This window comes from Bicyclus anynana, chromosome 2 (genome assembly GCF_947172395.1).
Source record: "Bicyclus anynana chromosome 2, ilBicAnyn1.1, whole genome shotgun sequence".
Classification (NCBI taxonomy): Eukaryota; Metazoa; Arthropoda; class Insecta; order Lepidoptera; family Nymphalidae; genus Bicyclus; species Bicyclus anynana.
Genome location: NC_069084.1, coordinates 12,713,059 through 12,727,156, shown reverse-complemented (window position 1 = coordinate 12,727,156; position 14,098 = coordinate 12,713,059).

Sequence of the window (14,098 nt, the reverse complement as noted above, 5' to 3'; positions counted from 1 at the left end):
GTAAAACTTAAGTACGACCTCATATCCATCATGTTATGTAGTATGCTACCAGTACAGTACTAGTACATACTCGTAATAGCTAAGGAAGCCTAATATGAAATTTTTACTGATTTTTTTACTCGTGCTTAAGTTATAAAGAAAATAAATATCACGTATTTCGGAACGGTGAAGGTGAAAAACATCGTGAGAAAACTGCATACCTGAGAATTTCCATAATTCTCTATGTGTGTGAAGTCTACAAATCCACATTGGGCCATCGTGGTTGACTTTTGGCCTAAACCCTCACATTTGTGTCTTCGAATCGCTAGGTCCTGGGTCCAAATCGTGGGTCAAGCAGTTAAATTATTTTAAAAATTCACGGCCAAGATTGCGAAGCCCGTGCCTCGGAGAGCACGTTAAGTTGTCAGCCCCGGCCATTAATAATATCAGATAATACAGATACATTAGCACAACAAGCCCGCCAATTCGCATTAGAACAGCGTGGTTTATTAGACCTAGCCAAAGAGCCATTTCATATATGGGACTCATTGAGCTTAGTTCTTTCTCGTTGCCTTTGGTTCTTCAGCGGATATCCTCATTTCTGATTCGATCACGCAGATACGCATTGCTCTTCGCCCGCTGCGTGACTCTGTGCCTTCTTATGAAGTATTGGGCTATTAAAATGGCCTAATAATGACACTTTGCTAAATTTAGTAAAGGAATCATTCGTCACGTCTTCGGAAGGCAGTGGCTATAGCCTAGCTTGCAGTGAGACAACAGAGCCATTCCCCAGTCACAGCCCGTCGCGACGTAGGTACAGTCTATCATATTACAAGTCGGTAAAACGACACGACGTCGCGAGCCGTGACCATACGGACACGCTTCGAAATTCTGTTTACCTACAAACCTGTTTAATTTGATGGTACTGTTAGCGAGGGTACCTATTTGTTCATCTTGTATTTTTTTTTATTTTGGAAAACATGTCTATTGACAATTATTTTGCTCCTATTGACTACGTAGGTTATTACCTACGTACATATCCGTACGTAGGTTATTACCTACATACATCGCCAACATCTTAAATATTTTTTTGTTTGTGGTGAAATTTTGATTTCGACGAGCCGATGGCCGTTGGGGTTCCAAGGTGCCAGCATGGCAGCCCTGCACCAGAAAGCGCAGTTTAGTTCGACTCCCCACCAGGTGGACTGACGACATCAAGCGAGTCGCAGGTATTCGCTGGATGCAGGCGGCTCAGTATCGTGATGTTCGGAAGTTTTATATTCTCCGTTGAAAAGATGTTGAAAATGAAAAATACTCTTGAATTTCAATAAGATAATTGTTTTGTTCTCGAGATATAGAATATTAAAGTGAGTGCGCGGCTATCGGCCCGCGTTTAATGCTGTGACGTCATTGTTCGACACTTGCTCAGCTGGTTCAGGCAATTTAGTACTTCTGCCTTACCAACTGATGAACTAATGGTTAGAATTGAAAAAAATATTTTTGTGTGTGTGCCCATTTATCGAGGAAGGCTTTAAGTTATATAACATCACGCTATGGCGAAAAATGTGGCGATAACCGGGAAAAAAATGTTCGGTCGTCGGCTAGTCTTCATAATATAAAGTAAAGTTAAGTCCTAAGTACTCTAATATAGTAAATTGTTATTCAAGGGGCTAAAAAGACCGAGTTTACGAGGTATTTTTAGAACGCTAAATAGAAACCGAGTTTATAATGGGTTTAGCCCCACGTGTTATACTCTACTTTTCACTACGATTGCGAGAAAATAAAATAGTTTAGTACAATATTCAATGATTTATTTTAATTGAAAATTTATACATCTAGTAAAAATGTTTTTACTATGTGTAATATAAGTAAGAGTGTGACACGAAAGTGGTTAAATAACCAAAAGAAGGTAAAAAATAAAACACTACGCAATCGACCAAAAATTGGTCGATACACAGTTGGGGTGATGTTGACATCGACCATATTTTGGTCGATTCACAGTGCAGTGGTTGCGGATTGAGAATCGTAGCAGCGCTACCAGGGGCTCAGACGAGCGCAGAAGTTCTGCCAAAATGGACAACGTGGGAGAAGACCGACTCTTTAGCAATGTACCAAGTGAAACTCGGAATTCGACGACTGTAGTCTTTTACCGCCTTCTTAGTCATGGCTAGAGTTACCGTACGTTGACGTTAGAAATTGGGGATAGCTCTGAAAAGAGGATGGCACAGAAAAAGAAGTGTCGATGATGATCATGGTATAATACCGATTAAAATATGTTTATTGCAAAAGCCCTATCCATCGCAGATTTCAGATAAAAACCTCGTTTTGGTCTTTGGTCAATTAAAAAAGCCAAATATATATATATTTTTTTAATAAGCACTGTTTTTTAAATAATTCTAAAGACAACTCAACAATACGAAGCCGCAAAAAAAAATACAAAATGCCTTAACTTCCAAACCGAAGCGATTCTTAACTTAAAAAACAAAGCCACAATTTGTTTGGCTTCGCAACCCTTCTGAGGGAAAACAGTGGAAATGTATACCGACAGAAGCCTTGTAGGAAGCGCCTCCCCTAGTTTTGTGTAAATTAAAAGCTTAAAATATGTTTTCTTTTTTACGTTCGAACTAGGAATTGCATTTGGGAATAGCGGGTCGAAAAGTCGTGAGCCAGGTTCTTCCGTCTAATGCTTTTGCTTGCCATTTTCTATATTAATCTGAGTTTGTCTGTTTGTTTGTTTTCGTGAAACTTGCTAATCTCAGGAACATAGGTATAATGATTTATTTGTTTTGCTATTATCCGCGAAAAGCCGACGACGTGCGTCAACGTCACCCAGGTCCGACAAAATACTCTCTACGTATGTTGACTCTACAACTACGTACTCGTACTATACAACTCTACATTGCAACGTTGTAGAGTTGTGGAGTTGTGTCCAATAGCAGGAAAGGAATGGTCTGATTTAAAAAATTATTTCAGTGTTAGATAGCCCATTTATCAAAGAAGGCTATATGCTATAAATATTATTACCGTATTCCTACGGGAACGGGAACCACGCGGGTGAAACCGCGCGGCGTCAGCTAGTACCCATTATAAAAAGGAAAGATTTGATTGTTTTTTTTTTTTTTATTCTTTACAAGTTAGCCCTTGACTACAATCTCACCTGATGCTAAGTGATGATGCAGTCTAAGATGGAAGCGGGCTAACTTGTTAGGAGAAGGATGAAAATCCACACCCCTTTCGGTTTCTACACGGCACCGTACCGGAACGCTAAATCGCTTGGCGGTACGTCTTTGCCGGTAGGGTGGTAACTAGCCACGGCCGAAGCCCCCCACCAGCCAGACCTGGACAAATTAAGAAAATCTCAATCTGGCCAGCCGGGGATCGAACCCAGGACCTCCGTCTTGTATATCCACCGCGCATACCACTGCACCACGGAGGCCGACGTTGTTTGTTTGCATTGGAATAAGCTCCGAAACTAAAGTACTGAACCGATTTTAAAAATTCTTTCACTGATGGGAAGCTACACTATTCCCGAGTGCTATAGGCCGTTTTATTTAACTACGCGGTTTCAAACCGCGTAGTATTCTATTACCTATATTAACACATAGTTTTTAATTTGGATAAACGCAAAAAGGTAAAGTTAGCAAGTTTGTGTTAGAAAGACAACTCCACTTAGAGGGACCACGCAAAGAAGAAGATTAAATGGGCAAAATAAGTTGGTCAATTATTTTTTTTACTGTAGTAGAAGCTACGTATTAAAAATGACCTTCACCCATCAGTTTAATGGATGAAACGTGTTATAAATCTAGTATGTTAAAAATATATTGCGTGTAGGTGGCCTCAAAAGCTCCTGGCCAAACTATCAGTCATGATATTTAATAATAGTTTGGTCATTATTAAAAATTCATCATCATCATCATTCATCTATTAAACAGATTGGTGAAGTTCGTTTCTAATACGGATCTTCTACAACAATTAAATAAATAATTCACAAATTTTATTTTATTAGCTTTATTACGTAAAACATGCGGATGAGATTATCTTACACTTTTTCATACCTAGATTTTAAATAAAAAACATTTTACGACGGGAATTTTTCACGAAGTCGAGGGCTATAACTACCATTGAACCTACTTAAGGTACATTTGTAGTGTACAATAAGATGGAAGATATCGTGTTCCAAATTGCCCTATTATCCCCATTTCAAGAACCTTTACAATAAAACGGACAATGCAACAACAGGACACTTTCATCATCTCTAACCACCCGTGGGCTCTTGACTGAGTAAGAGTGATTTTCAAGTAGATACTTACGTACCTATTTACGCAAAAAGTGAAATTAAGGACTCTTCAAAAATAGATAGTTTTTTTTATGTTGCGTCGAAATACGGAAATATCCAAATGGAAGATGTAAGTGGGATCTAAAAAGAAATATAATATGCTAAGTGCGTTTCATTAAATTTTGGTGTATTAGAGATTGATCATCATCATCATTATCAACCCATATTCGGCTCACTGCTGAGCTGGAGTCTCCTCTCAGAATGAGAGGGGTTAGGCCAATAGTCCACCACGCTGGCCCAATGCGGATTGGCAGACTTCACGCACGCAGAGAATTAAGAAAATTCTCTGGTATGCAGGTTTCCTCACAATGTTTTCCTTCACCGATTGAGTCACGTGATATTTAATTTCTTAAAATACACACAACTGAACAGTTGGAGGTGCATGCCCCGGACCGGATTCGAACCCACACCCTCCGGAATCGGAGGCAGAGGTCATATCCACTGGGCTATCACGGCTCTTAGAGATTGATACTCTATTAGTATTACGTACACATGATGGTGGGCTTAGAGTGATAAAGATTGAATCTGTCATCACTAAATCTAGAAGGTATTGTTACCATAAGAGTATAACGCCTAAATGACGAACAACAAATTACAGAGCTTTCGATTTTGTTAACATTGTTCGCTTATCAATCTCTCTTTCAATCTCCGAGGGTTTTACTGACCAGGTACTTATGGTTCTGTACAATAGATTCAGTTGTCTGTGGTAATCGATAATTATGCAATTCAAGATGGTTGCCCGTATTGTTACCCGGCGCCAAATTTTGCGTCACCGTCGCTTACGCCTGCTTTATTTGTGTAATTATGATCCTCTAGGAAATAATTACTTTTCGTTACATTTTGAAATAGGTGAACTACTAATTAAGCTGTTTTTTTGACAGTGCAAAAACAAACGATATTTTGTTTTTGCCCTGTTTAAGCAAGGTATATGGGAGCCCAGAGTCGTGATAGCCTAGTGCATATGACTTCTGCCTTCGATTCGGAGGGCGTAGGCTCGAATCCGGTCCAGGGCATACCACCTCCAACTTTTCAATTATGTGCATTTAAATATCACTTGTCTCAAACGGTTTAGGAAAACATAGTGAGGGAAGGGAACCTGCACAACTGAGAATTTTCTTAATTCTCTAGGTGTGTGAAGTCTGCCAATCCGCATTCTGAGAAGAAACTCGTGCTCAACAGTGAGGCGAATATGAATCTAATGAAGAAGGGCCCATACCTACCTAGTAACTATCTATTTAGGTATGCTAAAGTGTCGCTGGGACCTAGAAAATTTGGAAATTACATGATATAGGAATAGTGAGTTTTAAGTACAATTTTCGCTTTTTCGTAATGGCTCATTTCATTTGGTAATGACAATCTTATTGTCAGGCGCTGTTAATTTTAGTTCAGGTTTTAGCCGCAGGACTTCTTTCGTGTCACGGAGTCTATGCCCCTCAGTCTCTCGATTAATACAGCTACCCTTCTTCTCTAAAGTAATAAGAGCGTAACCCGTGGTTAAAAAATACTAATAACTTGGTTTTGTACCTATTTGGTATGATGTTAAAAAGAGTAGACTACTAAAAATAAAAACATCTAACTAGGTATATGAGTGCGCTGTCAACTTTTCGCTTCCACTTCCTATCTAAACTAATACGAGCATCCCCCGTTTCCCCGTTTCGTGAATCTAAAATTATACAAACTAGAGCCGACGGGGGGTAACCCGACACCCTGCCCCCTCTGGGGGTAACGCGGAACGTATGCCGCTCGATACCGAACTGTGGACCGGTTTATGCGAGAGATTCAACTTATTAAAATTAAAAAAAATATATATACAAAATTTATTTATTTCAAGTAGGCTCAGTTTACAAGCACTTTTGATACGTCAGTTGACTATTTGTAAAGATTCTACCACCAGCTCGGAAGGCAGGTTCTGCTGAGAAGAAACCGGCAAGAAACTCAACAGTTGCTCTTTCAAAAAAAAAACATATATTATTATAATTTACAATTGATGACAACATTACAATTTCTTATAGTTTTACTTCAACGGCCTCCAAGCATCTTAATCAGTATCGTATACCTACTTCATACCAACTAATAAATAATATGGTATAAAATGCGAGATTGTATTATATTTTGTTTGTAACTTATCAATTTTAGTTGGTTACTTATCTATTCCCAGCAGAATCACAGAATCTATGGAGATATTTCGCACAGAATTGTATCCTGACCTGAAAACGAACAACGAATGTGATTGTAACACCTGAACTGCCTTTTTAAAAATCATTAAGAGTTGTACCATAACGTAGCAATATCTAACTTACTAATAAATTAGTAAAACAAATTTATAATATACGTTGCCTTACCTTAAAATTGCCTTACCTGTTTTGGAATCAGATATTTGGAACACCTTGTTTGATATTCATCATAGAGATTCAATGTACTCGTATATCTATTTCACGTAATTATCCACAGGAGCTAAGAATTTTCTGGGCTAAAAAAAGAAGTGAAATATAATTATGAATTGTTCGCTCCAACATACCACCATCCTCAGCAAGGTGCAAGTCTCAGTACAATCACTTACGCAATTGTTTAAACAATGCTGTAATAAAATATCAGATTACGAATAAATGCGCATCCCGCCGGCATTGTGTGGACTGTAGTGCACGCATAGGGGCAGACGATGCTCTTTTGGAACTGGGTAATTATACACATGCCACATACGACCTTTTATCATTCCATGTAGGTACTTATATGGCAATTTTGGCGTAACTACATAGCAATTTTGGCGTTGTTTATACGTATGTACATACACATATATACATTATTTTAATGACTCTAGTTTTTCGCTAACTATACTTAGTAGTAACTTCCCAACTTCAATGGAGAATTTTTACTGAAAAATATCTGAGAACAAAAGCTAACCACTGTAAACATCAAGGCAGTTGTAGCCTTGTTGGTTCAGTGGTTAACCTGATAAAGCTTTCAGATGATGTACATCATCCTCCTAGTCCTAGGTCCTAGGTTCGAATCCTGGGTCGGATCATTCATTATTTTTTCTAAAAATTCTCAATTGAAGTTGGGAAGTTTGTGGTCTTACACCACCATCATGTTAAGCCCTCGGTGCAGTCCTTAACATCTGATAGTGGCAGCCTAATCCCGCCAACCCGCATTGAAACAGCACGTTAGGTCTTAGCTCTGTCTCCTCCTCCTGAATAGACTGTGAAGAATCATCATCATCATTATCAGCCGATGAACTGCTAGACAAAGGCCTCTTGCATGGATTTTCAAACAAAACGGTCTCGAGCTGCCAGCATCCCTGCAACCCGCTTAATGTCTAGGGTCCACCTAGTGGGGGGTCGACGAACACTGCGCTTTTCGGTGCGAGGTCGCCATTCCAGCACTGGGACCCCAACGTTAAACTGTAAAGAAAATATACCTAGTAGATATTAAATCTATTACATAAAGGTATACTATCAAGAAGTCTTATCATCGCCGATCGGCATCCAAAGATTACAGGCCACACGCATTTTCACACATCGCTAGTTAATAATAAACCATTAAATTGGATTTCGGTTAATTTATAACCGCCGTGTGGTCGATACTCGGTGTTGCCAGCTACTTGCATTACGTCAAAGCTCCTCACAACTCAAATCAGCCGGAATGGATGAAAAAAGTTGCTTCGATTTTTGCGTTGCATTGTGTTGTGTGGCTGTTTTATGATCCCACACATTGCTCTCGGCTTCGTCCGCGTGAATATAATCTAAGTATTTGCGTGAATTTTGGATTATTATAGAATAATACGTATCTATCCCAACTCATTCCACGTATAGGTAGTAAGTGCCCACCCTAGAATGGACCTGTGCCCACAACCAATAGGTATTGATCAAAAATAGGTACGTATAGTTATCACGGATATAGGAATCTCTCATTCTCTCTCTCTCTCTATCTCTATCATCTCTCTCTAGCCTAACCAATAGTGGTTAGGCTAGCTAAACTCTTCAGCTTTAGTATAGATTCTCATAATCTGGTGCTTCCCGGAGAAAAATCATAAAAAACTGCTAAAGAGATTTTCGAGTTTTGCGGCTCATCTATCGGGCCTTTCAACTAATAATTTTGATACAGGGCCCCACCAAGGCAAGCTACGCCACTGTCTATGATATTGCTCTTACTTCTTACCTAAATCTAGTTATCTATCTAGGTACCAATATAATTTATGAAAAAACAAAATAATTACCACCCGTAACTACATGACAGTTAAAAACCCTATAGGTATACACAGACCAGAAAACTAACGCTAATCGTATAGGTTAATAAAATTATATAACAGTAAAGGTATTTTACCTAATTCTATTTGACGGCCTCCGTGGCGCAGTGGTATGCGCGATGGATTTACAAAACGGAGGTCCTGGGTTCGATCCCCGGCTGGGTCGATTGAGGTTTTCTTAATTGGTCCAGGTCTGGCTGGTGGGAGGCTTCGGCCGCGGCTAGTTACCACCCTACCGACAAAGACGTACCGCCAAGCGATTTAGCGCTCCGGTACGATGTCGTGTAGAAACCGAAAGGGGTGTTGATTTTCATCCTCGTCCTAACAAGTTAGCCCGCTTCCATCTTAGACTGCATCATCACTTACCATCAGGTGAGATTGTAGTCATGAGCTAACTTGCAAATGTAATGTAATGTAATTGCAAATGTAACGATCAGCGAGCCAACGACGTCACTAACTCGTGCCATATTGTATGGAGCGTTTTTCAGGGATCCGCGGCAGCGCCGCAAATCTGACCCTTTAAATCTCTGTAGCTCCGAAAGTAATGATCGCAGATACCCTGTTACATTGACAAAGTTGCTTTACTATTAGCATACTCTTAATTTATATACAATTTAAAAAACTGCCATCATTCCTATATTTGTAATTAAAATTATATAAGTGACAGATATAGGTACCTAAGTAACATTAAGATATTATTTTGATTTAGATAAAAATAAAGCTTACGTTTACACAAAAATATCGTAATTCGCATGAAGTAAAGTGAAAGTAAACGTTTAGGCTGAGCATTTACAGCGGCTGCACAGCGCAGGCGTCGCCTCGGCGCCATCCGTCTAGGGATAATCCGCTATTTGTTGTCTGTGGACTGCAGGAATTCATTTTATTTATTTTTGCACTCCTCACGCACGTTTGAACGGATTATTTTAATTTGCGATGAAGGTTGCGAGATAAACAAATTGTTTTTGCTGATTTCGGTTACCTTATTACACGACTACCTACATAGTAAAATGAGTGTATTGTTTCCGCCATCATCCAAATACTAGATTAATGTACAGATTTTGATTATAAGACGAATTGATAGAATCATCAATTAGTCATTACATACTTTATTATGTTGCTTCCGCTGTATGTTCGCTTACATTAACATGTATTCAACGTACTTAACGGATTTTAATGCAGTTTTCAGCAATAGATAGGTATAGAGTGATTGAAGAGGAAGGTTCGAAAACCTATTCTGAGCTATTCTTTCTTCCAAGAAATTTTAGTAAGTAATTAAATATTCTCAGTCTGGAATTGGGGAAAATGGTTGTGTTTGAGATTTGACATTACCACCTTAATCCCACCGACCCTCATTGGAACAGCGTGGTGGGTCTAAGCTCCATATGGCCTCATAAGGAGTTAAATAGGCTGATAAATTACTATGAGAGCAACTTCGTTTAAAGGCGGTAAGCTTTTCCTTGAATAAAATATTACGTTTCGCGACGCTCTGTCAATTAGCACCATGAAAGTCGTGTGTGTATTATGTATCTATACCAACTACCTACACAAAAAACTTTTAGTTAACTACCTATTCTGCAATTGCTTGGATTGCAGATTTAAAAAATACTTGACTATACTCAAAAATAGGGCCATTTTATAAAGCAATAGTGCTAAAAAACGCTACAAGAGATACGATCGGTATTCATTTGGTCGAATTGTCGCAATGTTATAGCTTTATTTTATTTGGTTGTCTTTAAGAAGATTTTTCGCTCCCCCGCTCACTACCGGGCGACAACAAACAAACTGACGGAGACGTTTACACTTTTAATCCTATTGTTATTGTTAAATACATGTCTGTGTTAGGAGATACAGATATTATCTATACTATGGAGAATAAATAGATCACTAAGATAGCTCACAAATGATTTTTTTTAGAAAGAATATTAACCGGTGTCTTTTTTAAGCATTATGTTCAACATCATCATGTCAGCCGATGGACGTCCACAGCAAGACATATGCCTTTTACAGGGCCTTCCAAACATCGCGATCCTGAGCCGCCTGCCTCCAGCGAATACCTGCGACTCGCTTGATGTCGTCAGTGTACCTGGTGGGGAGTCGACCAATGTAGATACCTACCTAACTACTTACAACTATTTCCCCTCCACTAAATAAGAAAAAAAACTTGCGCAAGGGGCAACATAGCGTACCTTTAGGTATCGTCTGAGGGTTATTAGGCTAGGAATGTTTTAGGCAACCCACTAGCTAGGTATATCTATATTTTTTAACATAATAAAGGAGACCATAAATTTTTCAAACAATGATTTTATGAATTTAAGTACCGTTACTAAATTAGTGTCATTTATAAATTAATAATATTAGTTTATGAATAATTTTAGACTAATTTCAGCTTGATTAATCGGTAGGTACATTAAAAAATTCACGATTCAACTGTGAATTTAATTTATTTGGTGATTTTGATTTATATGATATAGAATAAAGGATTTTTCATATTTAAAATAGTCGGTCTCCTTTGATATAAAACACATTCCATCCAATAAACAGATGGGCGAAGGCTTTTTCTAATTCGGATCTTAGACTATAAGAAAGGCCAAATCAAACAGAAACACAGAAGGTAAACTGGTAAGAAAGTATACGAAAGACGAAAAGAGGATAACAAAAAATGCGAGCTTTGCAAACCGTAACATGGCGCCGGCCACTGCAAACAAATCCCAAAATAATATTAGCATTCAACAAACCGACACTGTTTCCGCACTACGGCTTGCACCTCGTACACTCGACAATTAGACAAAGCTCTGCTTACCCTTATCTAGCCAGTTTACCTCTGTGTTACGTTTCGTTGCGTATATTCCAAATGACATGACACATTCAAGGGTTACGTCGTCGCAGTGACGTTTCAATGAGCTAAACATTAACGGAGCTAACAGAGCTAGCTTACAACGGTGCTAAATTTTAACGGAGCTAACGGACCTTTCAACTGAGCTAAAGATTAACATAGCTAATAGAGCTAGCCTTCAACGGAGCTAAACATTAACGGAGCTAACGGAGCTAGCTTTCAACAGTGCTAAATTTTAACGGAGCTTTCAACTGAGCTAAAGATTAACACAGCTAACGGAGCTAGCTTTCAACGGTGCTAAATATTAATGGAGCTAACGGAGCTTTCAACTGAGCTAAACATTAACACAGCTAACGGAGCTAGCTTTCAACGGTGCTAAATATTAACGGAGCTAACGGAGCTAGCTTTCAACGGTGCTAAATATTAATGGAGCTTACGGAGCTTTCAACTGAGCTAAACATTAACACAGCTAACGGAGCTAACTTTCAATGGTGCTAAATATTAACGGAGCTAACGGATCTTTCAACTGAGGTAAACATTAACACAGCTAACGGAGCTAGCTTTCAACGGTGCTAAATATTAACGGAGCTAACGGAGCTAGCTTTCAACGGTGCTAAATATTAATGGAGCTAACGGAGCTTTCAACTGAGCTAAACATTAACACAGCTAACGGAGCTAACTTTCAATGGTGCTAAATATTAACGGAGCTAACGGATCTTTCAACTGAGGTAAACATTAACACAGCTAACGGAGCTAGCTTTCAACGGTGCTAAATATTAACGGAGCTAACGGAGCTAGCTTTCAACGGTGCTAAATATTAACGGAGCTAACGGAACGTTCAACTGAGCTAAACATTAACACAGCTAACAGAGCTAGCTTTCAACGGAGCTAAACATTATCGAAGCTAACGGAGTTAGCTTTCAACGGTGCTAAATATTAACGGAGCTAACGGAACGTTCAACTGAGCTAAACATTAACACAGCTAACAGAGCTAGCTTTCAACGGAGCTAAACATTATCGAAGCTAACGGAGTTAGCTTTCAACGGTGCTAAATATTAACGGAGCTAACGGAGCTAGCTTTCAACGGTGCTAAATATTAACGGAGCTAACGGAGCTAGCTTTCAACGGTGCTAAATATTAACACAACTAACGGAGCTAACTTTCAATGGTGCTAAATATTAACGGAGCTAACGGATCTTTCAACTGAGGTAAACATTAACACAGCTAACGGAGCTAGCTTTCAACGGTGCTAAATATTAACGGAGCTAACGGAGCTAGCTTTCAACGGTGCTAAATATTAACGGAGCTAACGGAACGTTCAACTGAGCTAAACATTAACATAGCTAACAGAGCTAGCTTTCAACGGAGCTAAACATTATCGAAGCTAACGGAGTTAGCTTTCAACGGTGCTAAATATTAACGGAGCTAACGGAGCTTTCAACTGAGGTAAACATTAACACAGCTAACGGAGCTAGCTTTCAACGGAGCTAAACCTTATCGGAGCTAACGGAGCTAGCTTTCAACGGTGCTAAGTATTAACGGAGCTAACGGAGCTTTCAACCGGACTAAACATTAACACAGCTAACGGAGCTAAACCATATCGGAGCTAACGGAGTTAGCTTTCAACGGTGCTAAGTATTAACGGAGCTAACGGAGCTTTCAACTGAGGTAAACATTAACACAGCTAACGGAGCTAGCTTTCAACGGAGCTAAACCTTATCGGAGCTAACGGAGCTAGCTTTCAACGGTGCTAAGTATTAACGGAGCTAACGGAGCTTTCAACTGAGGTAAACATTAACACAGCTAACGGAGCTAGCTTTCAACGGAGCTAAATCTTATCGGAGCTAGCTTTCCACGAAGCTCAACATTCTCGAAGCTAACAGAGCTAAACATTATCGGAGATAACGGAGCTAGCTTTCAAGGGAGCATCTACCTACTTAGAGGGTATATAGGTGTATATATACTATAGGATAACATAGGTGCAATCTATAGGAACAGACAAATTACCACAGCCCCTTAGTTCGCGAGAGGCTGTGGGTTCAAAAGTACCTAATTACTTAATCTAACATATTCACAATTTTCCACGATCCTCAGATGGAATACCTAGGTAAGGAGATCTATTTATTTATTTACCTACTTGCCAAAAATACATAATACCTAGGTACTCGTAGAACGGTGCCACATCGGTTAAAATTGGCATGCCTACGAGTAAAGTACCTACTCGTACATCCTATGTAGTAAAAATAATAAACCTAGCGATTGTCGGGCCTCGGGATCGCAAAATATATCATTCCAAATACAAAATCGTATTTTATCTGTTCCTTCCAACAATCTCCCTTCGAAATTCGAATGACATGTTTTATACAGAGGCGTGTCTCAGGCGTTGTCTCTCCCCACCAATCACAATCCAAGGATCACCCTCGCAGGATAACAGTATCCACCGATTGGACCATCCGTTCACTACATCTATAGCATCCTTTGATCCTAGTATACACGTCTCTTTCATTTGTATTTATCTTTGTATCCTTAAACGGATATCTATCTCATTTCTGTATTTGTTTCCTCACACGGTTCTCTCTTTCGTTTATATCTATAGGAGTAGATTGGCTCTTTTATTGTATTGTCTGTAATAATTCAGGTTTATTTTAGGTATTCCTATTGACAGATTCCTGTAAAGGTAGGTACATAACTTTCGTAAGATAGGAAA